Genomic DNA, 27,141 nt, shown 5'->3' on the forward strand with positions numbered 1-27,141 from the left:
TTTCAAATCACTTGAACAAGTTTGCAAGAAACAGCAAGACAATGTCATTAACGATGATGACCGAAATGAACCATTATTAAGTTTATTCATCGCATGCCACGTTCAGTTACAGTTTAATGCATTGGAAAGCGTCAGAACTAAAGTGTTTTTTTAATTATTCTATTCCTGTTTTTAAAAATATAATGCGCGCATGCATATTTGTCCATTGTGTCGTCAAAAAAATAAAAAAAATTAAACAAATAAAAAGATAAAAAAAATTAAAAAATTAAACAAATTTTTCTCATTCAAATTCTTTTTTATTAATAGGAAAAGCAACATATGTTTGATTATCAAAATTCATATAAATACAAGTTGTCATAAGAGTATTCAACTTAACAGCATATAAATTATTGGTTACATAACATTTATATAAAAATTGTGTAGTAGAATAATCAAATCGATCGCCTGCAGTGTTAAATACATCGTGTTTTTTAATTTCATTAATAATTACATAATGTTGGTGACAACAATTACAAGTAAGCTGATTACAATTTGAAAGCTTAACAAAACAGTAAATGGAACCTAATTTCTCTTCATTGTTTTGATAATATCGTACTATAGATGATTCACTTTGCAGAATTCTATTATACATTTTAGATACGTACAGTTTGTTATTGTAAAGAAGTCTGAAATACTGATATATTGTAAAATTATCATATGTTATTTCACTATTATCAAATGCATTTCGAATAATATCTGTAATTGGTTGTATTTTGTATTTACCAACACTATAACAATGTGGGTATATCTGTTGTATAATCCTAACTTGTTTCTTTTTTCTCATACAAAAATTTTTAATGTTAATATTTTGCAATAATTCTAATATTCTAATCATTTTGATGAATTGATTTTGTGAATTAGCTAATTGTGTATCGATGTGACGTGTACCATGAATTAATTTTAATAATTGACCATTTAAATCTTCATATTCGTAGCATGTATAAGCCCATAAGGGTCCTAATTTTTTTACACAATTCCCTAAATGTAACAATACATGAATATTTATCGAACAAAATTGAATTCCGTACATATCTTGAAATTCACGAACAAATCGTCGTAATAAATCTTGAGCTACTTGTATCATAAAGTCTGTAATTACATCAGAACTTAGAAGTTTTATAGCTACAACTAATCGTAAATAATCTGCGCGCATTATATTTTCGAAAACAGGAATAGAATAATAAAAAAAAAAACACTTTAGTTCTGACGCTTTCCAATGCATTAAATCTGTAACTGAACGTGGCATGCGATGAATAAACTTCGGAGGTTTAATACTTATTAGTCGCCTATTAATAATATCTATAACTGCATATAAAGAAAATGGAGTACCCGAGTATTTTTGATCAAAAAATAACGTCATCAGTTTTTTCATTACGCCACCATCAACACAGTGCATACGATCAATTGCCATTCCATTAATAAAATCTGGCATTATTTTTGAAATGACTGTATGACCTTTTACTCCCATAAAGGGTGTGTCTGATTTTGCTCTATTAGCGAATTCAATAGATTGTTGAGATGTTTTTAGAGTTAATTCATTTTCAAAAATGGATAAGCATGTACATGACTTCGAGGACCAATTTCAATGTGTTCACCTTTACATAAGCATGAATGACAACCGTAATCGCCATTAAATTGAATAAAATTCAAACAATCACATTTTGCAGGAAGATCGCAAGTTCCCATTAATATTATACCTTTCACAATAATAATGTTGTTATCAGGTAATGTAATTTGAACACCTTCAGCAATTTACTGGAATGTTTTCATAAGCTTATACAAAAATGTGTTCATCTGCGGTTTTTTATCATTATACCAATATCCGACAAGTAAAGTATTCTCTCTTCTTTTTCTATCTTCAAAAGGCAATTCATTAATAGTAAGATATACTGGCCAAAGATTTATTTTTGATGATTTAAAACTGGTATACCATCAGTATACCATGTGAAAGAAATATTGTTACGATCACGAAGAAATCCATTGTTAAACCATTCTTGATATAACTGTCCATCATAAATATCCGTTATACTTCCAGGAAATTGCATTGGACGTTCAAATCGACTTTGAAGTTTATCATAAAATGAAGGCCTTGCGTACATTTCTCTTAATTGATTTGTGCAAGATAGCTCGATAAAATAGGCGTTATTTTCTCGACGACACAATGGGCAAATATCATTCATTGATCTTAATTCTCGATTACAAATTGTACAATAATAATGCCTAACAGCATCAGCCTCACTTAAACGAAAAAATTTTTTAAAATTATATAAACTGTTTTTTCTTAAATTTCGAAAAGGGCAATGGAATTCGATAACTGTAATAATGTCGGCAATAGATGACACCGTAAGATTATGATGTAAAAGAAGAGATAAAATTAGTGACATACTATCACCGACAGTTATTTCAGCGCCATGATATAATGGTTCATTTCGGTCATCATCGTTAATGACATTGTTAAGATCATTATCAATATTTTCATGGTCGATAATATAAGTATTATCATAAATATCCGAATCATCACTTTCCTCAAAAGTTGAATTTGTATCATCCAGATCATTAGCAGAATCATAAGTCCTAAAATCGTATCTGTTATTAGTATGTACTCTTTCTTGTGAACTACTTAAATTACATTTATTTTTATAAATAATAAAGGTTTTTATTTTTATACTGTAAATGCCTTTTTAAATAAATATATACACTATAGCGTGCGTGCGTGCGTGCGTGCGTGCGTGCGTGCGTGCGTGCGTAGACACCACATATTCTAAGTTTTTGTCTTATTTGTTACTTATTATTTTATTATTATAATAAATTTGCATACCCATATTCGTTTTCAATTTCATTATTTTGAGAAAATTGTACTCTCTCATGTATGTCTTCTATTTCGTTTGATTGCTGAATATTGAAAAATATTTCTGATTAATTAGAATTTTCTCCTTGTTTTATATAATATTTTTATAAATATTTATTAAGATTATTAATAAGTTATCAAATAAAATAACTACCTTCGATTATTTAATGCAAATTGAGCATTGTCCTGGTCGGGTAGAATATCAAAATTTCTATTTCCCAGAATAGCCTTTAATCGAATGTCTTGCTGTTTCTTGCAAACTTGTTCAAGTGATTTGTGCGATATATCATTTATTTAGAATTTACAATATGACCAAAAATTAATGAATTTTTGTCTTTCGGAAGAAAAACTAAATACCGAAATTATTTCTTTTTAGAAAGCGAGACTAGAAGGTTGGATAAAAATAATATACCTGATATCGATATCAATCTTGCAATGATAGTAGAAAAAGAAAAAAAGAAAATCTATCATCTATAATCAGTTAACTTCTCGTTTCGCAATCAAAAAAGAGACACTCGACAGCTGTCATCAGTTCTCTCATTATATTTAATAGTTTTTCCGAAAGTCCATTAATAAAGTCCATTACTAAATACGTGTACTTTAAATAAGTGTATAAGTGTGATTATGCCGAAGCACAAGAAATTTGCACTAATTTGGTGGCTGGAAACCAAAGAAAAAGATGTAATTAATGCATCGATTATTGCCAAAAAATCCAGACACGTTAATGAAATAGTGAAATTAACGTGGAAAGATTATAAAACTCAAAAAAAAACAAAGGCTGAGGCAAAAATTCTTGCCGTAAGCGGTAAGTTACATTTTTATGTGTGTGTTAAGAATAACTATTTTTTTATATCAACAAAATAAAAAAATATTACTAAGTGTTGATTTTTATCAGATAACGAAGATGAACTGCATAAATTAATTGTATCTACTAGTGGTACCATCCATGATTTATCCAAAAAAATTTTCTCCGCCGATATAATAGAAGAGAAGAATGCTGGAAAAATATGTAAAAAAGTAACAGAAAATATAAAAAAATCCAACGAGACAATTTGAAGAAAAGATAGCAAATGGTCCGCACATTTTATCCAACATAACAATTACACCTAACATGCATTCATCATTATCATTACCATCACCATCACAGTCTCTTCCTCGCAATTTATATCCTCAATCAACATCAATTTTTTCAAATGAAGCTACCACAACATCATCATTTTCATGCTCTTCAACTCCATATCATAAAAATCAATCATTTAATAATTTACAAGATACAGCACACAACACACAGACATTCACTTCAATTAAAGAAAAGACAAATGTAGTACACTTAAATCAAGAACCACCAAACGTATATCAAAACAGTACATTGAGTAAATATCAAGATAGTGCATCATCATCCTCACAGTCCTTTTCTCACAATCAGTTTTCACCAATAAATAAATCAGCTACAACATCATCATTTTCTTGCTCTTCATCGACTTTATTTCATCAACAAAAACCAAAACGCATATATCAAAACAACACAGATTCATTATCAGATTCATCATCAGATTCATTATCAGATTCTGATTCATCTTCACAAAATTCACGAGAAAGTGAACAGAATAATGTTGGAAAAGGAATATTTTTTGGGCTTCCAAATGGAATAAGTAAGCATTAATTTTGTTCATAAATTTTAATTATTCGCATTTAATTATTCGCAATTATAAATTATAATTTATCATTTCCAGTCACAAAAAGAGATATTTGTTTTCAAGAACAATTATTACAAATGATGAAAAATGCTTACGAAAGTCAAAAGAAAATGGACGTTGAATCAGAAGAAATTTTTGCGGTAATAATAATACACGTACGCACACGCACGCGCACGCGCGCGCACATACACACACACACATACAGAATATAATAAAAAAATTATAATTACATTGATATATATATTTACAAAATTTCATAAGAATAATAAAAAAATATCAATAATAACAATATCATAATATAAACGAAATAATATAAAAATGGAAAAAATAATATATGTATAAAGTACATAACAATTTTGTTTTTTTTTGCAGTTACCAAATCATTATTTTAAGGCGTCTGAAGACAAAGTAAAAATATATTAAATTAATTTTATATTTTTAATTATTTATATTTTAATTTATTCTTTAAATTATTAGTTGCTTCTAATTTTCTTAATATTAATAATTTCAGGAAGAAATAGCAACAAATTGTGGCTTTTATTTATCCAAAAAAAAGAAAACATTTTTAGAAATGAAGGCAAATTTAAATAAAGATTGGAAAGTAATGGTGCGCGAAACGATATTAGACGTATACAGTTCTAGCATTGCAAATTATTCTGCAACAGGAAAAAGGACGAACAGACCAGCAATTAATCCTATGCTATTTAAAGGATTATATGGTAAATACACACACGCACACACACGCACACACACACACACACACATGTGTTATACGTATACATTCTACACGGAGTAATTGTTATAGTAAAAATTACTATGATGTGTATATAATAATTTACTATAAGATTTTCTCCTTGTACACATAAATTTCTTACATATTACAATTTGTACAATTTACACGGAGATAATTTGATATTAAAAATTATTATAGTATATAATAGCTGCAGACCACCAGGACCATTTCAAAGTAAAGTGTTACGTAAAATTGTAAAAATTATGCAATATTTACAATTTTACGTAACACTTTACTTTGAAATGGTCCTGGTGATCTGCAGTTATTAGATACTACACTCACCCGCAAAAAAAGCGGTACACCTAAAATTTGAGAAAATTTCATCAAACTTTAAATGATCATAACTTGGTAAATAATGATGATAAAAATATGTTTAAAAAAACAAAATGAAGGCTGTAATGTCCACTTTAAGAATATTTAAGTGGCAATTATGCTCAGCCATTGTTTTCAAAATGGCGGATAAGGAAGTGAAAGGATGTAAAACTGATTATTAAAGGATCGAGTTTGGGACGGTGCACGGCGTAAATCAGGTAACGCAGCCCAATGAGACCAAATGCTCGTGAAAGTGTGGAGTGTTATCTTTAAAATGTTTTTTTACCGAGCTCGATACGATGATTTTTCGCTGAGTTATTCCGAATTTAATTAAAAACTCTCTTTTTTCTTCTTCAATTTGCAGCTCAGCGAATAATTATCGTATCGAGCTCGGTAAAAAAGCATTGTAAAGGTGATACTCCACACTTTCACATGCATTTCGTCCCATTGAGCTGCGATACCTGATTCACGCCACGCACTGGAGCAAAGCGGGAACCTTTATTTATCGGTTTTGTATGCTTTCATTTATCCGCTATTTTGAAAAAAAATGGTTGCACATAATTTCAATTTAATTTAGGTGTGTGTGTGTGTGTGTGCTCGTTTGTATACCACAAGGATAAGGACCCCGTGGTTCGTCAGCTCCACAGTATTTAAAGACTCCAAACCCTCCTTGTGGCGTGTGTGTGTGTGTGTGTGTGTGTGTGTGTGTGTGTGTGTGTGCTCATTTGTATACCACAAGGATAAGGACCCCGTGGTTCGTCAGCTCCACAGTATTTAAAGACTCCAAACCCTCCTTGTGGCGTGTGTGTGTGTGTGTGTGTGTGTGTGCTCGTTTGTATACCACAAGGATAAGGACCCCGTGGTTCGTCAGCTCCACAGTATTTAAAGACTCCAAACCCTCCTTGTGGCGTGTGTGTGTGTGTGTGTGTGTGTGTGTGTGTGTGTGTGTGTGTGTGTGCTCGTTTGTATACCACAAGGATAAGGACCCCGTGGTTCGTCAGCTCCACAGTATTTAAAGACTCCAAACCCTCCTTGTGGCGTGTGTGTGTGTGTGTGTGTGTGTGTGTACGGGCGCACGCATGTGTGTATTAATAGTGGGTATGACCTCCTCGTGCGCGTATTACCTCATTCATACGATCAGGCATACTCTGTATTAGTCTTTTTATTTCATCCTGCGTAATTGCATCCCATGCATTTTGAAGAACTCTTTGAAGTTCTTGCAGTGACTGAGGTGCAGGTACGTGATTTCGTACTTTCTTGCCGAGATTGTCCCACAAATGCTCAATGGGATTTAAATCCGGACTACTTGCTGGCCAAACAAGTCGATTTATGCCAACTTCATCGAGGAAATCAAACACTCTTCTCGCAGTGTGTGGTCGAGCATTGTCTTGCATAAACAAGAAGTTCTCTCCGATAAAGGGTGCATACGGAACAACATACGGAAGGAGTATGTCTTCCACGTATACATCTGCGTTCATGTTCCTGTCAAAAAAGTGCAAATCTGTATGAGCGTCCGCTGAAATACCTGCCCAAACCATCACAGAGCCTCCATTGTAGCTGTACCTTTCACTTACAGTACAATCTGCAAATCGTTCTCCACGACGACGATAAACTCGTTCTCGTCCATCTGGAGAATAGAGACAAAAACGAGATTCATCGCTAAAGAGTACTTTGCCCCAGTCTGCGTAATTCCAGTCTCTATGCGCAACTGCAAAATTGAGTCGAGCTACGCGATGACGACCTGTAAGAAAAGGTACAGCCGCTGGCCTGCGCGAAAACAGATTTTGTTCCGCTAATCTTCTCCGAACGGTGTCAACGGATACATTGCAATTGTGGACATCCCTTAAATTGTTTCGAATTTGAACAGCTGTTCGATGTCTGTCTCTTAATGAATTTAAAACAATAAATCGGTCATCGTTTTCATTGGTACGTCGAGGGCGCCCAGAACCAGGCCTCCTCTTGAAAGAATTGGTGTCTAAGTACCTGGCATAAGCACGTTGCACAGTTGACACTGACAGATCAAGTGCCTCAGCAACGTATCTTCGACTTCTGCCATCTTCAATTAAAGCAACAACTTGAGCAGCTTTTTCTGGAGTTATCGTTGCCATAATCGAGAAGTAATTTCGAGAAGAAGTAATTAATTATGGTTTCAATAGATGAAGTCGCAAGGAGCAACGCGTCTAGAGAGCTAGCAAATCAATCGCATAACTTGTACTATAGTCTTTCAATGTACCTGGCATAAGCACGTCTCAAACGGAAAAAACATTGAAAGACTATAGTACAAGTTATGCGATTGATTTGCTAGCTCTCTAGACGCGTTGCTCCTTGCGACTTCATCTATTGAAACCATAATTAATTACTTCTTCTCGAAATTACTTCTCGATTATGGCAACGATAACTCCAGAAAAAGCTGCTCAAGTTGTTGCTTTAATTGAAGATGGCAGAAGTCGAAGATACGTTGCTGAGGCACTTGATCTGTCAGTGTCAACTGTGCAACGTGCTTATGCCAGGTACTTAGACACCAATTCTTTCAAGAGGAGGCCTGGTTCTGGGCGCCCTCGACGTACCAATGAAAACGATGACCGATTTATTGTTTTAAATTCATTAAGAGACAGACATCGAACAGCTGTTCAAATTCGAAACAATTTAAGGGATGTCCACAATTGCAATGTATCCGTTGACACCGTTCGGAGAAGATTAGCGGAACAAAATCTGTTTTCGCGCAGGCCAGCGGCTGTACCTTTTCTTACAGGTCGTCATCGCGTAGCTCGACTCAATTTTGCAGTTGCGCATAGAGACTGGAATTACGCAGACTGGGGCAAAGTACTCTTTAGCGATGAATCTCGTTTTTGTCTCTATTCTCCAGATGGACGAGAACGAGTTTATCGTCGTCGTGGAGAACGATTTGCAGATTGTACTGTAAGTGAAAGGTACAGCTACAATGGAGGCTCTGTGATGGTTTGGGCAGGTATTTCAGCGGACGCTCATACAGATTTGCACTTTTTTGACAGGAACATGAACGCAGATGTATACGTGGAAGACATACTCCTTCCGTATGTTGTTCCGTATGCACCCTTTATCGGAGAGAACTTCTTGTTTATGCAAGACAATGCTCGACCACACACTGCGAGAAGAGTGTTTGATTTCCTCGATGAAGTTGGCATAAATCGACTTGTTTGGCCAGCAAGTAGTCCGGATTTAAATCCCATTGAGCATTTGTGGGACAATCTCGGCAAGAAAGTACGAAATCACGTACTTGCACCTCAGTCACTGCAAGAACTTCAAAGAGTTCTTCAAAATGCATGGGATGCAATTACGCAGGATGAAATAAAAAGACTAATACAGAGTATGCCTGATCGTATGAATGAGGTAATACGCGCACGAGGAGGTCATACCCACTATTAATACACACATGCGTGCGCCCGTACACACACACACACACACACACACACACACACACACACACACACACACACGCCACAAGGAGAGTTTGGAGTCTTTAAATACTGTGGAGCTGACGAACCACGGGGTCCTTATCCTTGTGGTATACAAACGAGCACACACACACACACACACACACACACACACACACACACACGCCACAAGGAGGGTTTGGAGTCTTTAAATACTGTGGAGCTGACGAACCACGGGGTCCTTATCCTTGTGGTATACAAACGAGCACACACACACACACACACCTAAATTAAATTGAAATTATGTGCAACCATTTTTTTTCAAAATAGCGGATAAATGAAAGCATACAAAACCGATAAATAAAGGTTCCCGCTTTGCTCCAGTGCGTGGCGTGAATCAGGTATCGCAGCTCAATGGGACGAAATGCATGTGAAAGTGTGGAGTATCACCTTTACAATGCTTTTTTACCGAGCTCGATACGATAATTATTCGCTGAGCTGCAAATTGAAGAAGAAAAAAGAGCGTTTTTAATTAAATTCGGAATAACTCAGCGAAAAATCATCGTATCAAGCTCGGTAAAAAACATTTTAAAGATAACACTCCACACTTTCACGAGCATTTGGTCTCATTGGGCTGCGTTACCTGATTTACGCCGTGCACCGTCCCAAACTCGATCCTTTAATAATCAATTTTACATCCTTTCACTTCCTTATCCGCCATTTTGAAAACAATGGCTGAGCATAATTGCCACTTAAATATTCTTAAAGTGGACATTACAGCCTTCATTTTGTTTTTTTAAACATATTTTTATCATCATTATTTACCAAGTTATGATCATTTAAAATTTGATGAAATTTTCTCAAATTTTAGGTGTACCGCTTTTTTTGCGGGTGAGTGTATAATAATTTTTAATATCAAATTATCTCCGTGTAAATTGTACAAATTGCAATATGTAAGAAATTTATGTCTACAAGGAGAAAATTTTATAGTAAAGATTACTATGGTTTGTAGTAGCTGCGGACCATCAGAATCATTTTAAAATAAAGTACTATGTAAAACTGTAAAAATTACTTAATTAATTAATTAGTTAATTCATGCAATTTTTATAGTTTTTCATAGCACTTTACTTTAAAATAATTCTGATGGTCCACAGCAACTACAAACACGTCATAATAATTTTTACTATAAAATTTTTTCCGTGTAAGTATATAAAATATAAAGAAAACGTTTATATATGCTTTTTATTTTCAGAATGGATAAACACACAATTTATTGTTACAAAAAAAGATTTTATTAATTTTATCAACAAAATGGCTTCCAATAAAAGAAAATATAGGAAGGCCGTAAAATCAAAAGAAAAAATAAAAACTAAAGGACAGAAAAATATTAAATCCAAAAGAAAGAATAAAGATCAAAATATTCTATTAAATAACAATAATATTAATATCGACGGTAATAATTTAATTACAATTATTTTCTTATTAATAATTAATACTTTTTGGTAATAATAATGTTAGATTTCTTAAAATTTGCTTTCATTTCTCCGCAGCAATAAATTCCAATAGTAACTCCATAATATCCCTCGATAATATCCCAGAATTACAAACATGCATACAAGCAACTACATCGCAAATTTATGAGAATAAAGCAACGAGTGGTAAGAAAAAATTTTATAAGCAAAAATAAAGATTACACTCGACAAAATTGAACTTTTTTTGTACAAGGATAAAACCTATTACTTTTTTTAAATTTTTGTATATGCTGAATTCAAGTCCGTTTGTAAAAATGCCTTATCACGCTAGGATTTTAATAAAAACTAAGTTAAATATGGTATAATTATTATTTTTTTTTTAATTTTTATGCAGTCATAATTGAAAATTATAACTGATGAAAGTTATAAGTTTTATCCTTGTGCAAAAATCTTGTAGAATAACAATGTTATTTATTTAAAAAATCATTTATTTGTAATTAATTACTGTTTTTTGCGTTTCAGATTCTTCTTCATATAAATTATTTGAATTATAAAAATTTTTATAATTACACACACACACACACAAATTTGTAATAATTATAAACATTTAATTAAATTTATTATACAATTATACATAAATTAAAAAAAAAAAATATATATATATATATATATATATATATGCATCGTACATATTAAAATATGTGTATGGTAAATATTTTATTAAAGTATTATTATGTGTGTCTAATAAATAAATATTATATTTAAATAAACACAGATAATTTTTTTATTATAATTAAGATGTAATAAAATAAGAGATAATAAGATAAAAAAATAATAATAATACTTGCGAGAAGACACGTTAAAAAACATGTATAATATATAACTTTATTTACTTAACACTGCAAAATAATTGTAATTTTGTTTAACAATTGTAAAATAAGACATGAAGTGCAATTTATTATATCTTATATTTTGTCTTATTTTACAATCTTGTTAAATTAAATTACAATTATTTTACAGTGTTAGCTAAATAAGTAAAATTATATTTTAACGTGTCTTTTTTGCTTATTATTATTATTATTTTTATAAACATGTAATTTTAAGAATAAAAGATATACATGTAGGACATGAAGCTTCAATAGAGGTTTTATTTGAACCTATCGTGCTACTTTAGCTCCTACTGAAAGAGGACCTACTTTAATGCTAATTTTGCGAAAACAGAATTTTCAGACACTTTTAGGTTTTGAGTAGGAGTAAATTCTATCCTTGCAATTGGACCTCCTTTACTATCTTAACTCCTATATATAATGAAATTGAAGGTTTATTATAGGGCCATAATTTCGACTCGGGATATCTCGGTGATTCACCACGGGAAAAATATTTAAGGATGTTTTATTAGGGAAGATTTTTTCATCATGAAAATATTTTTCTTAACCTTCTAAAATAATTAGAAAGAGACTTGTAAATCTAAATGATAAATTTATAGATATTACGCGCGGGGGTATATCCGAATGTTTAATTTAAAAAATGTGAAATCTTATCAGATTTCTTAATCGATACGGTATATATATGCTGAAACAGCATATATATACCGTATATATATATATATATATATATGCTGTTTCAGCATGAGAAAAAAATAGGTCGATTTAGGATGAGGATTTCGCTAGGGTGGATTCAAGGTGAGAATATTTTCCATATCTTCCTAAATTATTTAGAAAGAGAATTGTTTTCTTAATCGCTATTGTAAATTAGAGGCGAGCAAATCTGCTCTCACTCCCGCTCGTTCTCGCCAGCGAGACTGGATTCTCGATACTCAGATTATCGGGAGCGCTGTTATCGAGAATAGACGCTCGAGAACGAGCGAGTTCCGAGACTCCCGAGTCTCGATGTTCTATTAGATGGAGTGGGGGTAGGTAAGATTCAGGATTCAGCAACCGAAATCGAAACGACTCGATGTTGTACGCAACACATGACAATAAATTCGTGAAAAAAATTGCATTTTTGCTATTTAATTATTTAAACAACTTTAGCTTTAAATCTAAAAATTATTAATAAAATAAAATGAAAAAAATAAGAAATTTTTTTAATAATAAATAAATTTTGTGAATAAAAAAGGTAAAACAAGAAAAATTAATGTCATTTAATTACATATAATATATTAACAATAACATATCATATTAACAATAACACATTTAATAACAAAATACATTTAAAATAGAGATGAAAATGTGAATATGTATGTGTGTGTGTGTATATATATATATATATATATATATATATATATATACAGGGTGAGCCATTTTAATTAACGCACGCAATTATTTCGGAAACAAAGCATTTTAGAGAAAAATGTTTCAGACAAAGTTTTATGGTTTCGTGGGGGCCATAAGATGGTATCATTGGTTTGACCTTGAAGAGTTATTTGAAGGTCACATGAAGGTCACCTTCAATTTCTTAAATGGAACCTACTATTTGTCATTGCATATTCTTGTAGCTTATCTCGAGAGCTTTCCAAAACACTATAATTAAGTACCTTTTCGTTAAGTACTTTTTGAGTTATGAGGCTTGAAATAATTTCTTAATTTTACATAAACCGTAAAATATCTTGTAAAATATTCATTTTTCGATTATCTTACCTTAATACTTTTACGTACAAAATAATGAGAGGAATCAATTGGTCTAAAGAAAACACATAGTTGTTTTTAAGAAAAAATATGGAATTGTTAATTGTAAATTATATATTTTTTCTTCAAAACAACTATGTGTTTTCTTTACACCAGTTGATCCCTCTCATTATTTTGTACGTAAAAGTATTAAGGTAAGATAATCGAAAAATGAATATTTTACAAGATATTTTACGGTTTATGTAAAATTAAGAAATTATTTCAAGCCTCATAACTCAAAAAGTACTTAACGAAAAGGTACTTAATTATAGTGTTTTGGAAAGCTCTCGAGATAAGCTACAAGAATATGCAATGACAAATAGTAGGTTCCATTTAAGAAATTGAAGGTGACCTTCATGTGACCTTCAAATAACTCTTCAAGGTCAAACCAATGATACCATCTTATGGCCCCCTCGAAACCATAAAACTTTTGTCTGAAACATTTTTCTCTAAAATGCTTTGTTTCCGAAATAATTGCGTGCGTTAATTAAAATGGCTCACCCTGTATATAGTGTTTCATTTGAAGTAATGCAGCAGAATATCTTTTAGTAAAAAAGATTGGAAAAAATGTTTCAGACAAAAGTTGTTTGACTCGAAGGGGGACATAAAATGATGCCATTGGTTTGACTTTGGATAATTATTTGAAAGTCACATGCAGATCACCTTTAATTTTTTAAACGAAATCCCCTTTTTATTACTTTTTATTACTTATTCTTATAGTTTATCTCAAGAGCTTTCCAAAACACTATAATTAAGTGCTTTTTCATTGAGTACTTTTAGAGTTATGAGGCTTGAAATAATTTCTTAATTTTACATAAACCGTAAAATATCTTGTAAAATATTCATTTTTCGATTATCTTACTTTAATACTTTTATGTACAAAATAATGAGAGGAATCAATTGGTGTTCAGAAAACACATGGTTATTTCTAAGAAAAAATATGTAATTGTTAATTGCAAATTACATTTTTTTTCCGAAACAATTATGTGTTTTCTTTACACCAATTGATTCCTCCCATTATTTTGTACATAAAAGTATTAAGGTAAGATAATCGAAAAATGAATATTTTACTAGATATTTTACGGTTTATGTAAAATTAAGAAATTATTTCAAGCCTCATAACTCGAAAAGTACTCAATGAAGAAATACTTTATTATAGTGTTTTGGAAAGCCCTTGAGATAAACTATAAGAATAAGTAATAAAAAGTAATAAAAAGGGGATTCCGTTTAAAAAATTAAAGGTGACCTGCATGTGACTTTCAAATAATTATCCAAAGTCAAATCAATGGCATCATTTTATGTCCCCCTTCGAGTCAAACAACTTTTGTCAGACATTTTTTCCAATCTTTTTTACTAAGAGATATTCAGCTGCATAACTTAAAAAGAATCACTCTGTATATATTATTTTAAATCAAAATATTTTTAATTTATATTTTGTGAAAAATGATTGAAAAAATTTTAAAATAATGAGGAAATTAAATAAAAAGGCCTAATTATTAAATTATTAATAAAATGTTCATATAAATTTAAAATATTTTGATAATTTATTTCTCTAATTTAAAAGTAGAATTTATAAATTAAAAATAATAAAATGTATAACCTAAAAATATAAATATCTTTTTTATGATTACAATTGATTATAAAGTTTCAAGCAGATTTCTTTGTTTTAAAGAAATAATTTATAAAACTATTAATTTTAGAGATTAAAAAAGATAATTAATATGATTATTATTTTGTTGAAGGACAGCAATAGTTGGATCAGATTAGTAAAAAAGATATATATATATATATATATATATATATATATATATATATATATATATATATATATATATATATGTATATTATTGCGTACATATATTACATATCTAGATGTATTAATTTTATGTATATATATATATATATATATATATATATGTATATGTACATAATATTTATATAATCTAAAATAAAATTTATCCTTTTAATAATATTATCCAACTACTGCTCTCCCACCATCAAAAGAACAATTGTATTAATTCTTTTTTCAATCTGTAAAATTAATAGTTTTATAAATTATTTATTTATAACAAAGAATTATCTACTTTAAACTTTATAATCAATTATAATCATGAAAAAGATTTTTATATGTTTAGATTAAAATTAATTTATTTTTAATTTATTAATTTAATGTCATAATATTATTAAATTATAATATATAATGTATGTAGAGAATGTAATATATGTAGAGAAGGAGAGGAGAGTGAGAGGGAGAGAAAGGGGGGAAGAGAGAGAGAATATGTATGTATGTATGTATGTATGTATGTATGTATGTATGTGTAGAAAATGTTTATTATCTCACGTAAATATACTAACCTTTGCATCCAGCCTTTCTTGAAGGAAACTCTACGTCGATAGAGAGGCAAATGTTTATTATCATATTTTCGTCCCATAGTGTGGGCTTACTAAAAAATAAACTAAATATATATTATAAATAATAATATATATGGAAATTTTTACTTATATTGTTGACACGTTGTAACGCGTTATAACGGTCGACTTCTGCGCGCTGCTTCGTTGTTACGCGTACAGTACCGCGCGGCAGTGAGGATTCACGCAGTAAATGATATCAGCGCATGACACGCGCGCGCGGCTCACTTCGGAACATACCAGAATTTGAAAAATATCAATTACATACTTTTAAATTGAACAATTGATGTTCACAAATTTTTAGTCTTTTGGATTAACGATTGGAGAAAAGTTAATCGCGAATTTATCTATGACGATTGATGTAAGTGAAATTAATCGAAGATTGTTTAATTAACGATTAATATGAGCGAAATTAATTAAAATCATTGAATTGACAATTGATATCAGCAAAATTAATGGAAGAGCATTTGATTAACGATTAATATGGGCGAACTTTATTGAAAGTCCTTCGATTAACAATTCAATCAACAATTGATACGGGCAAATTCAATCGAAAGTCCTTCGATTAACGATTAATATGAATAAAATTAATTGAATGTCCTTCGATTGACGATTGAACGTATGAGCGAATTTAAGTAAAAATCATTCGTTGGATAATTCAATCGAGCAAGTTTAATCAAAAGCTATTTGATTGACAATTAGTTTGAGCAAATAAAATAAGAAAGAATTTTATTGACAATAACACTTAGCAAATTTAATGCAAATCTCTTCGGTTAATAATTGATGTAAGTAAACATAATCGGAGGAAATTCCCTCCTCCATCCTTTGCTTTATAATTGCGATCATTTTGAGCGAATTTAATCAGTTCGATTTAAAGAAAATTCGGTTGACCCCCCCCCCCCCCCATTAATATTAGTAAGCTTTTCATTAGTTTTTTTATACAATTTTCTTGTAGACAATAGCCATTTAGAAAATCTTTTTACGTAGCAGTTACTCTTAAAAACAATCATAATGTAGTATAAAAAATGTGAGTTATTTATTGTTATAAATTATATACATACAACACACACACACATATATGTGTGTGTGTGTGTGTGTGTGTGTGTGTGTGTGTGTGTGTGTGTATAATTTATAACAATAAATAACTCACATTTTTTATACTACATTATGATTGTTTTTAAGAATAACTGCTACGTAAAAAGATTTTCTAAATGGCTATTGCCTACAAGAAAATTGTATAAATATTGTGACCGTTAATTCTTTAAGGGCTAATGATTTTACGTGGCCGGTGTTTTTGGCCTACGGCACACCTTCGGCGCGATCTCCTTACATAACAAAAAAAAACGTTTCTCTCCAAAATCAAATATATGGGCGCCAGGTGCGGTAATCCGCACCGCTCTATAAAATTTCGGCAGTACACAAAGAATGCAAAATTTTCAGAAAAATCGCGACGGACGCTCGACTAGCCCCGTCTCGAAATTGGCAGAGGGGGGGAGTCCGTGTTAACAATTCACAAGGAAGGATCGAGAATACAAGGTGGCTGCAAATAAAACATGATATTATAATAACAAGAATTAATATATTTAACATATGAATAAATTTTAATGACAGGCAGATTCGTGTAGATGCAAAGCGGTTTTATAATATTGATTATCCGATTATTAGCCGGCAGCGACGGGCCGGCATTCGAGCGCGATCACCGCGGTATCATATGTCACGCGGCGGAAAAAAAAGCATACAAGAAAAGTCCCGGAATTCCGCGCTAAACGAGACTTGTTAGAGTTTCGGCAGCTACGAATCCCCAAATAACTTTTAATAATGAGCACCGCGGTGTCGACTCCTTTAATGACATCCGTCTTTCGCGAATCGAAATAATTAATTATAATAATGGATCTACCCGCCGCACACGCAGTTAACAGAAGCGAATATAGATGCGAACCGATTATACAGATCTGCTGCTTCAACGAAAAAGATTTAGCGACTAGTAACGTATCTAACAGGAACGGTTGAATCGAGACACGAAAAACTATCAATAACAATAAAGTATCAAATGACTTGAGCCTCGGAAATATGCGAGCCGATGCCGCGACGTATTTGTCGGTTATTGGATATCGCAATCGCCTTTGTGTGTGAGCTCGGTTACAATACTTTTAACAGACAAAGTTTTACAGCTAACGGTAATAATTGTACAAATAAACATTTACAGTGACTGTCGGCGCGCAACTGGGAGAGAGGGCACTTAAGTTTACGAAAGCTCGAACAAAGTCTTTCGGCCGGCCGTCGTACTCTAAGACGCAAATATCGAGAACGCAGAAAAGGAATTTCACAATAAATTTAATGACGGCAGCTATACGGCACCGACATTGTTCGAGCTAATTCTACCTGAATTATTTAACAAAGACGGCCAGATGGGGTCGACGCTTGTCTCACCGGTGACTCCTTGCGGTTCTCCGTGCTCTCGGCATCCACGTGTTGGATCGGTAATTTTGGGCCGTCGTTCCCTTCGCCGGTCCGCCGAACAGTGGCGGAAGGCCCGTCGGAATCACGCTAGCAAATTAATGCGTAACTAGGCCACCTGTGGCGCTTCCGCAACCCTCAGGATCGTCGTGTGGCCCATTTAATCCTGCGGCCTTCAGGGCTGTACATGTGCTTGTCGCACCCCGTTTCCTCTTTTATTTTCCATAATTCCTCTCGTCGAGGCCCGTCAGGAGGGATACTTTCGGCAGCCACTCGCCGTTATTTAGAATGTTCTTCTTTAGCGCTGTTCCGGCCGAGATGACTCCGACTCGGGGTCTCAGTGTCAGTTTTCGTCCGCTGGTTGGCCTTCCCCTCAATTGTTCCCCGTACCTGCTGGGCATGTGAATGTTTACAGGAGCGGCAGCGGTAGTCTTAAGTGGACTTTATTATTGACGCAATTAAATAATAATACTTAGCTTGGCGTGTTCCTTTTAGTCGGCGCCTCCGCTCGCCCGTTTCCTTGTATCCTGTACTCCTTCCTCAATTTTGAGCCACCGGATGAGATCCCGTCAGCGTTTCCCATCGTGTCCGCTCTTAAGCCTAATCTTAACGCTAACAAATAAATTTGTACGCACGGAAGGCGAGTATAATCTCGCCTCCAATAGCCGCTCTCTCCCTAAATTAGGGGAGAACGAGGGCCCAAATTCATTCTCGGTCGGATCTCGCGATCCTTGTGACGGACCGCCAAGTGTCACGTCACAATATATATAAATTGTATATATATATATAAAAGAAATTTGTATAAAAGTCTATTTATTGATTTCATATAATTTTAATCAAAAATTTGAAAATTGAAAAATTGTATGAGCCTCATTTTTATAGCATTTTTATGTGGCCATGTGCTATTTGAAATTTTGAATATTTCTATAAAATTATGATTGTTTTTAAGAATAACTGCTACGTAAAAAGATTTTCTATTGTCTACAAGAAAATTGTATTAAAAAAAGTAGTGAAAATCTTATTCATATTCATCGCGTCAACCGAAATGTCTTTAAACCGAACTGTAATTAAATTCGTTCAAAATAATCGCAATTATAAAGCAAAGGATGGAGGAGAGAATTTTTTCCGATTATGTTTACTTAAATCAATTATCAATCGAAGAGATTTGCATTAAATTTGCTAAGTGTTATCGTCAATAAAATTCTTTCTTATTTTATTTGCACAAACTAATTGTCAATCAAATAGCTTTTGATTAAACTTGCTCGATTGAATCATCCAGCGAATGATTTTTACTTAAATTCGCTCATACGTTCAATCGTCAATCGAAGGACATTCAATTAATTTCATTCATATTAATCGTTAATCGAAGGACTTTCAATTGAATTTGCCCATTAATCGTTAATCAAATGCTCTACCATTAATTTGGCTTATATCAATTGTTAATTCGACGACTTTCATTAATTTCGCTCATATTAATCGTTAATTAAACAATCTTCGATTCACTTATGTACATCAATCGACATCGATAAATTAACTTTTCTCCAATTAATCGTTAATCCAAAAGACTTTAAAAATTTGTGAACATCAATAGTTCAATTAAAAAATATGTAATTGATATTCTTCCAACTCTGTTCACGAATATACAGGGTGAGTTTTAATGGTTGTGTCAATCTTTTTATCATGCGGGAGATTACCGATCGCAATTTTAATCAATTGATCGATACATAGATGTCAGTTAATTGGATCGACTGTATCGAAGGCTGAAATATAATGGCATTCTGGGAAGAAGAAGAATAAGAGTTTAGAAACAGTCCAACATAGATTCAGAAAAGTTAAGGATAAAAAATTACTATATAGATGGGAAGCGCAAATCACTGAAGGGAGGACGAGAATTGAAAAATTATTACAGATTTCCAAATATGTATTGGAACAATTCCAAAAGGCATGTGATAAATCGCTACCTATCCATGATTTGGACTTGAAAAGATGGACTTTGAAGGCGAGAAATGAAGTTAATTTTTCTTGTCATTTATTCACGGCTTCTACGAAATGGGTTCACAATTTCAAAGTAAGGCATAGCATTATTTCCAGAAAAATTAATAAGTTTGTCACTAAAACACAATTAACTAATAAAGAACAATTAGTAGAAGAAGCTAATGAATTTGTAACTAGAGTAAAATCGAATATTTCATTATTAGGAGAGGACAATGTCTACAATTCGGATCAATCAGGATTTAATTTGGAGACACACGCAGGTCGTACACTATCCTTTAAAGGATCCTTAAAAATTGAATGTCTAGCTCAATCTTTGAACTCTTTAACCCACAGCTACACGATACAGCCAATCCTATCTGCAAGTGGTGTTTTAAAATCCCATTTGCTCATAGTCTTGCAAGAACCAGGTGGTCAGTTTGAACCCATTGTCCAAACAACTATGTACAAAGCTGATAACATTGTTGCATTTGCTTCAACATCTGGTAAATTAACATCAGACCTCGCTATTAAATGGTTTAAGGACGTTTACTTACCTAATGCTGGTGAAAGGTCTGTCTTGTGTTTGGATTCTTGGACAGGATAAACAGAAAAGAAATTTAACAACATAGACAAAGGAGATAAGGATGTAAAAATTATGACAATTCCTCCTGGAACAACTGGTTTAATTCAGCCACTTGATGTTTATACATTCAGGCCGTGGAAGAATTTCCTAAAACAGTTCTCTGATTTAGTCCCACTATACGGCTATGATGTAAATTTACATTTGAGGAATAATGTCCTCAAAATTCAATCATTGATTCATAATTTTCATCCCCTAGATTTAAAAACATTTAAGTATGCCTGGTTCAAGAGCGGATATATCACAGAAAAACCTGATAAATGTGAAACTCCTGTAAATTATTGCTTCAAAAATTGTGATACATGCTGTAAGTTTTGCAATGATATCGCAATAATCAGATGCGCTTGGTGCACAAAGTATATGTGTATACAGCACTTCTTCGCAATGAATAATGAAATTTCTCCTCATTATCACACTGATTATCAAAAGTAGTGGAAAAAAATTAAAAATCTCTAAAAAAAATTCAAAATAAAAAAATAAGTTAAAAAGTAAAATAAATTTAAAAAAAACAAAAAAGGGAATAGTTTCTCACCACCTCCACGTTGGTTATTCCCGGGCAGAGAGTGAGAATTTAATTTATTTTGTTAATTAAATTTTCCAGGTGCTCGTTTTTTATGATAGTCTCTGTAAGATTGCAAAAAAGCTATCGCCATGAGTAGCAAGCGTCATGAGACGGATAAAGCGCGCGTATAGTGGTTTATAGAGATATTTTAGCTTATTTCTGAAAAATGCGACTTCGGAATACAACTTTATTATATATAGTTGAATTTGTCGTTAAATGAGCTATAAGCTATAAGTTTTGCTAGAAGGCAAATTTTAGAATTTTCAAAAATTATAAGGGGGGAGGGATTTCGAAAAATATGACATTTCCGAAAAAGCTGAATGCACGGTTTTAAAGTACATTAAAAATCATAAAACTTTTATTTGACTTCTTTTTATATCATCGTTTCGACGATATTTGCTTAGAAATATAAAAACCGATTTTTCTCAAGAGGGTGTTTCATCCCCTTAACGGCCGTATGGGCACGTATAAAAAAATGTGTCTCTTATTTTGATCTGGATTACAACATATTTAAAGCTTTTTTTTTTTGCGCAAGGAGGGGAAATGCTGTTACACACACCCCCGCCCCCCGTAGGACGGGGTAGTGCGGAACTCAGCCTATCTAACGGCCCCTACCCGCTAAAACCCCTCCTTGTTGGCATCCGTCCTTTCGTGTAAAGACCCCGAGCGGTACCCGCTCGCGCAATACCCGCTCAGGGGGTCTTAGTCGGTTGGGCTTTAAGCCCTCGTCCATTTAGGGTGCTTCCATTGTCCTTTGTGTAATGTGTATGTTAGTTTCCATGTCTGTGTGTGTGTGTGTGCGCGCATATATGTAAGTATATGTGTCTGTTATGTGTTTTAGTGCGCGTGTGTGTGTATATGTGAGCGTGTGGTGATGAAATGAAATGAAACGAAACCCTACCCCCCCTTTGTAGTAACCCCTTAACCCCCCTTCCCCCACTCCTCTCCTTCTCCAGCCCAACCTCCCATCCAAATCCCCAATGACGGTGCATATGTCCCTGTAAGTGCGTTAGTATGTGTGAATGTGTGAATGAATGATGGAACGAATGAATGATTCCCAACCTACCCCCCATCCCAATTTCCCCCTTTCGTTCCCTACCCCCCAACCCTTAATATTCCCCCTCAGACGGCCCACAGATAAATCATGTGAAGTGTAGGTGAATGTAACTGTTTTTGGACCTCCATATGTTTTGGTCACAGTCGATTTCGGATCTAAACGTCCTAGTCCTACGATCTAGTCAGGTCAAGTCAAATCTAATCAGATTTAAACTTCTAGTCATAATTTCTAGTCATAATTATTCTAGTCCTCGTTATCTGCAAGAAGGCGCTCTCTACTTCTTTCGTCGTCTTCCTTTTTAGTCATGACTTCGTCTGCAAAAGTACAGAAAGCCTACCAGCCTTCCTCAGATTCGCATATTTTTTCTATTATCTTTGTTAGTGATAGATCTTCACCAATTTCGGATATGAGTAATTCTCTTTCTCCGTTCCATTCCGTGTACCTTAGTAAGGTGTGCTCGGCAGAATCGTTCTCCTCTTCGCAAAATGGACAGGTAGGAGTATCAACCTTTCTAATACGATGTAAGTATGTGTAAAAACAACCGTGACCGGTTAGCAATTGCGTAACATGGAAGGATAGTTCTCCATGATTTCTCTCCATCCACTGTTCCATATGCGGCAGGATTGCGTTACAAGTTCTTGTTCCTGCAACATTTTACCTACGGAGATGTAACTCCCATTGTCTCTTTAATAAAACTTTTTCATCAAGTTTTATATCTCTTTCCTCTAATTTATTCCACTCTCCTCGCCTTTTTAGGTCGTGTACGCGTAGAAATACGCGTTTGTAATACATAGCTTGTATAGGAGCTGGAGCCATTCTGGCCAGTAACAGCGCGGCATCGGCTGATATTGTTCTATACCCGGCGATGACGCGTATAGCTATAGCTCTCTGGATGCGTCTTAATCCATCGCTGATTTTCCTTCTATATGTGGAGTCGGCCCAAATTGGCGCTCCGTACATGATGATAGAGTTCATCATCGATGCATACAGTCGTCTCTTTTTTTCGCGTGGTCCTCTTAGGTTAGGTAAGAGACCGTTCAGTGCGCGCGTAACTTTGGAGACCTTTTCTTCTATGTACACCATATGATCGATCGAAACTCCAATCTCTATCTATAATTAAGCCTAGATATTTAATATTCTTGCTCGTCTCTATTTGTGTTTTATTTACATTAATTGTATATATATCAATGTTAGTATTAGCTTTAGCTTTTGATTTATTGCTATTAAGAATAACCGCGCCAGTTTTCTCTTCAGCGATCTCTAAGCCGAGATATTTAATTCTTCTCAAAACTCTGCTTAGCTGCAGATTGTTTTTTGCGATAGCATCCTCCGTAGTAGCCGCTTTGGACATCACGAACGTGTCGTCAGCGTATCCAATTATTATGCTGCCCTCTTCTAGCGGAGTACGCAACACATAATCATATGTTATGTTCCACAGAGTCGGTCCAAGGACCGATCCCTGTGGGACACCAGCTGTTATTCTTCTAGATCTGGTTACACCATCCATTGTCGGGTATTCAATATGTCTATCATTCAAGTAGCTTCCGATAATTTTGCGAAGATACGCAGGGAAGCCTTTTTCTTTTAGTGCCGATTTTATTTTGGGCCATCTGAGCGAATTGAACGCATTCGTCACGTCCAAACTCGCGCAAACAACTGCCTCATGATTCTGTTTGGCTTCTTCTATAAACTCTTTAACGATTAAAAGTGCATCACATGTAGAAGTATTGCTCCGAAACCCAAACTGGTTCGGAGCTAGTCTGGATGCTGGATTATGTTGCATCCAATCTTGGATACGTCCTTCTAATATGCGCTCCATAATCTTGCCCAATTCGTTCAAGAGGCAGATAGGCCTTACTTTAGGCTCCTCTGGATTGAACTCTCCTTTGGGTATTAAAAACAAGATCGCTCTTTTCCATAATTTAGGGAATACTCCAGATTTAATGTAAATAGTCACCAATTTCTTTACTAAGATCTCGGGTATCTTTTTTAAGAAGATCGTTTTTGTCCCGTCAATGCCAGGAGCTTTGTTAGCGTTCGCTCCCTTTTCGAGTGTGTTACATAGCTCTGGGATAGATACTTTATATTCATCTTTCCATGTGATGTACTCTAGATCATCTTCTACATTCGAGTCCCAAAACGGGTCTTCCGGGAACAACTTATTAATGACTTTATCCAATATATTCACATCCAGGGTCTCGGTAAGACTGGGTGTAGCTCTTTTTAGTTTTTTAAGAGCAATCCGGTAAGGGAGACCCCAAGGGTCCTTTTCAATCGTACGGATCAATTCATCCCAGGCATCTTTTTTGGCGTTTTTGATTTCATTCCTGAGACTCTTCTTACATTCTCTATATTCATCTTCGAGCTGTGTTATATAATTAATTTCCTTTTTCTTTTTGGCTTTTTGCCACTTTCTTCGTGTCTGCTGGCACTCTTTCCTTAGGTCATAAATCTTTTGATTCCACCAATAGGCGCTATTCTTCTTGTATGGACGGGCTCTAGGCATAGAAAAATCACAGGCGTCACTAATAACGTTCTGTGCCCACTTAGCCGCTGACTCTGTATCATTGTTGTGTATATATGTATCCAATGCTGGTCCAACACAGCTCCATTCTATTGCTTCTCTGTACATATCCTCTTGAAGCTTTTTGTGTGACCAGCGCACATATTTCTTCCTCTTTTGTATATAATTTTTCTTACTATAATTAATGTCAAAACGTATGTATACATGATCCGATAATGTCTCTTCGTCCAATATGATCCAGTTCTCGACATGAGGTCTTAGTGTAGAACTACACCATGTAATATCGACCACAGACGTTTCCTGGTATCGCACACATGTAGGTTTGTTTCCGATGTTAACGAGATTCATATCTCTACTAGCGCTCCAACGTGTTAGACGATCTCCGCGAGAGTTGTTGTGATTGCAACCCCAGAGGATAGCTTTGGGGTTAAAGTCTCCGCAAATGAGGATATCCTCGGTTGCTTCTTGGACACAAACATCCAGTTCATCCAAGAACTCCTCATAAGTCATGTCATCGGCATTTGGTGATATATATACCGAGATTATCGTCAGTTTCATCCATTGTGCTACGACCGAGAAGCGCCCTCTTTTTCTAAGGATGCTAGGTGTAGGCATGTTGGTAGTCACATGTATGGCAGCACGGCTATCAGTACTACTCATCCATGTGTTATCGTTAGGAATAGTGTAAGGTTCTGCTATTATCGATATGCATATAGATTTTTCTATCTCAGTTTGTGTCAATAAATCTTGAGCAGCCTTACAGTGGTTTAGGTTCGTTTGCAAAAACCGGATCATGATATATATGTAAATAGTTAAGTGTAAGTATGTACATATGTAAATACTATGTAAATACTATTACATGTCCATCTGTGTTTGTCCATCATCTATCCTCCGGCATGATGAATTGGTATCAAGTGTCTCCAATGTATTTGAAGGGTGGCCATTAGAAGCACCAGACTTTTGCGAACTGAAAACTGGAACAGTAGGAGTACTCGGCGTCAGAATTGACGTGTTCCTATCATTGGATTGGGATGCAGGTAATTTAATTACTGTGCATCTGTTAGATCCCATCCGGTGGTCTCCCTTCAGACCTATGTCAACACAGATCCTACATCTAACCGTATTTGTACAGTTTAGAGCAATATGCCCTTCTGCGCCGCATTTAAAGCAGCAGCCCCGGTAATTCTTGTCGGATTTGCACTTTTCTTTAACGTGCCCGGTCCGCCAGCACTTATGGCACTGTATTGGGCGTGCTTTCATCATTTCTATCCGAATCATGGACCAACCAATCGGGATTCTCTTTTTGTCAGCCATCGTTATTGCTGTATTTCGTGGGGATTTTACCCATATCACACCAGTACCGGATTGTGTGCGACCGATCCTGCCCACTTTGACTTCTTCAATTTTGCAGTCGCCTTCTATTGCGATAGCTTCTCGAATTTTATCTGGCGTAACAGATTCGTCCATGCCAAAGATTCTTAGCTCACCTTTTATACTGGGTCTTGTAATCAGTGCTTCATCCAACAGTAACTTCTTCATCTCTTTAGCAAGCAGATCCGCCTTCTCAGTGTTACCTGGACCAGAAATTTCTATGATGGTAGCACCATTCATTCCCTTTCTTATTTTTGGGGTTTGAATCTCTAGATTCTGTAAGGATATTCCTGTCCTAACTCGCTTCAAAGCCTCTGCGTAAGAGAAGTCTTTTGTAGTACCTTTAATGGAAACTGCCACAGTTTTCGGTAGTTTCTTCCTCTCTTTCTTGATATCCGTTTTTTGTAATTTGTCTGTCTTTTCTGTTTTCTTTATTTCTCCCCTTTTCCCGACTTCTGTCCATACTTCTTCTGGACTAGATGTCTTCGCTTCTAACTTAGGAGGAACCAGCTGTACATTCTCCTTGATCTTAATACCTTTCGACAGGAATGTGTTGTCAGGAGCCTTCCGTCCAAGGATTGGCTTTGTCTGGGATCCTCCACTTACCGACGGCCTTGATAGATGTTCCCTTATCAAGGTAGGTGTTGGTTTCCTCTGTAAGTAGGATTCCGAGACACTATCTGTATCTAATTTTCTCTTTTTTCTTTCTTTTCCAGGTTCATCGTGGGACGATGTCATCCAGGATTCACCGTGGGATGGCCAGGATTCTTCCTCAGGAAGCCTAGCGTGGTCCAATCTCGCATTCAGGTTCCAACGGAATTCCTTTCTCTCTCGACGTTCTAGTGGTAACCAGTGATGCCAGAATGCCCACACGAGCACCACGCAATCGAAGTGGAGGGGATAACAC

The 27,141-nt window shown here is 34.3% G+C and overlaps 1 pseudogene; it reads right to left on the reverse strand.

Moving 5' to 3' along the window:
• Window positions 1-280: 280 nt before the first annotated feature.
• On the reverse strand, window positions 281-15,672 carry LOC145973316 (uncharacterized; annotated as a pseudogene).
• Between the last annotated feature and the right edge of the window lie 11,469 nt (window positions 15,673-27,141).

The sequence above is a fragment of the Camponotus vicinus genome, unplaced genomic scaffold (assembly GCF_025532165.1).
Source record: "Camponotus vicinus isolate PSW18456_S1 unplaced genomic scaffold, iyCamVici1.0 SCAF_6, whole genome shotgun sequence".
In the NCBI taxonomy this organism is placed as follows: domain Eukaryota; kingdom Metazoa; phylum Arthropoda; class Insecta; order Hymenoptera; family Formicidae; genus Camponotus; species Camponotus vicinus.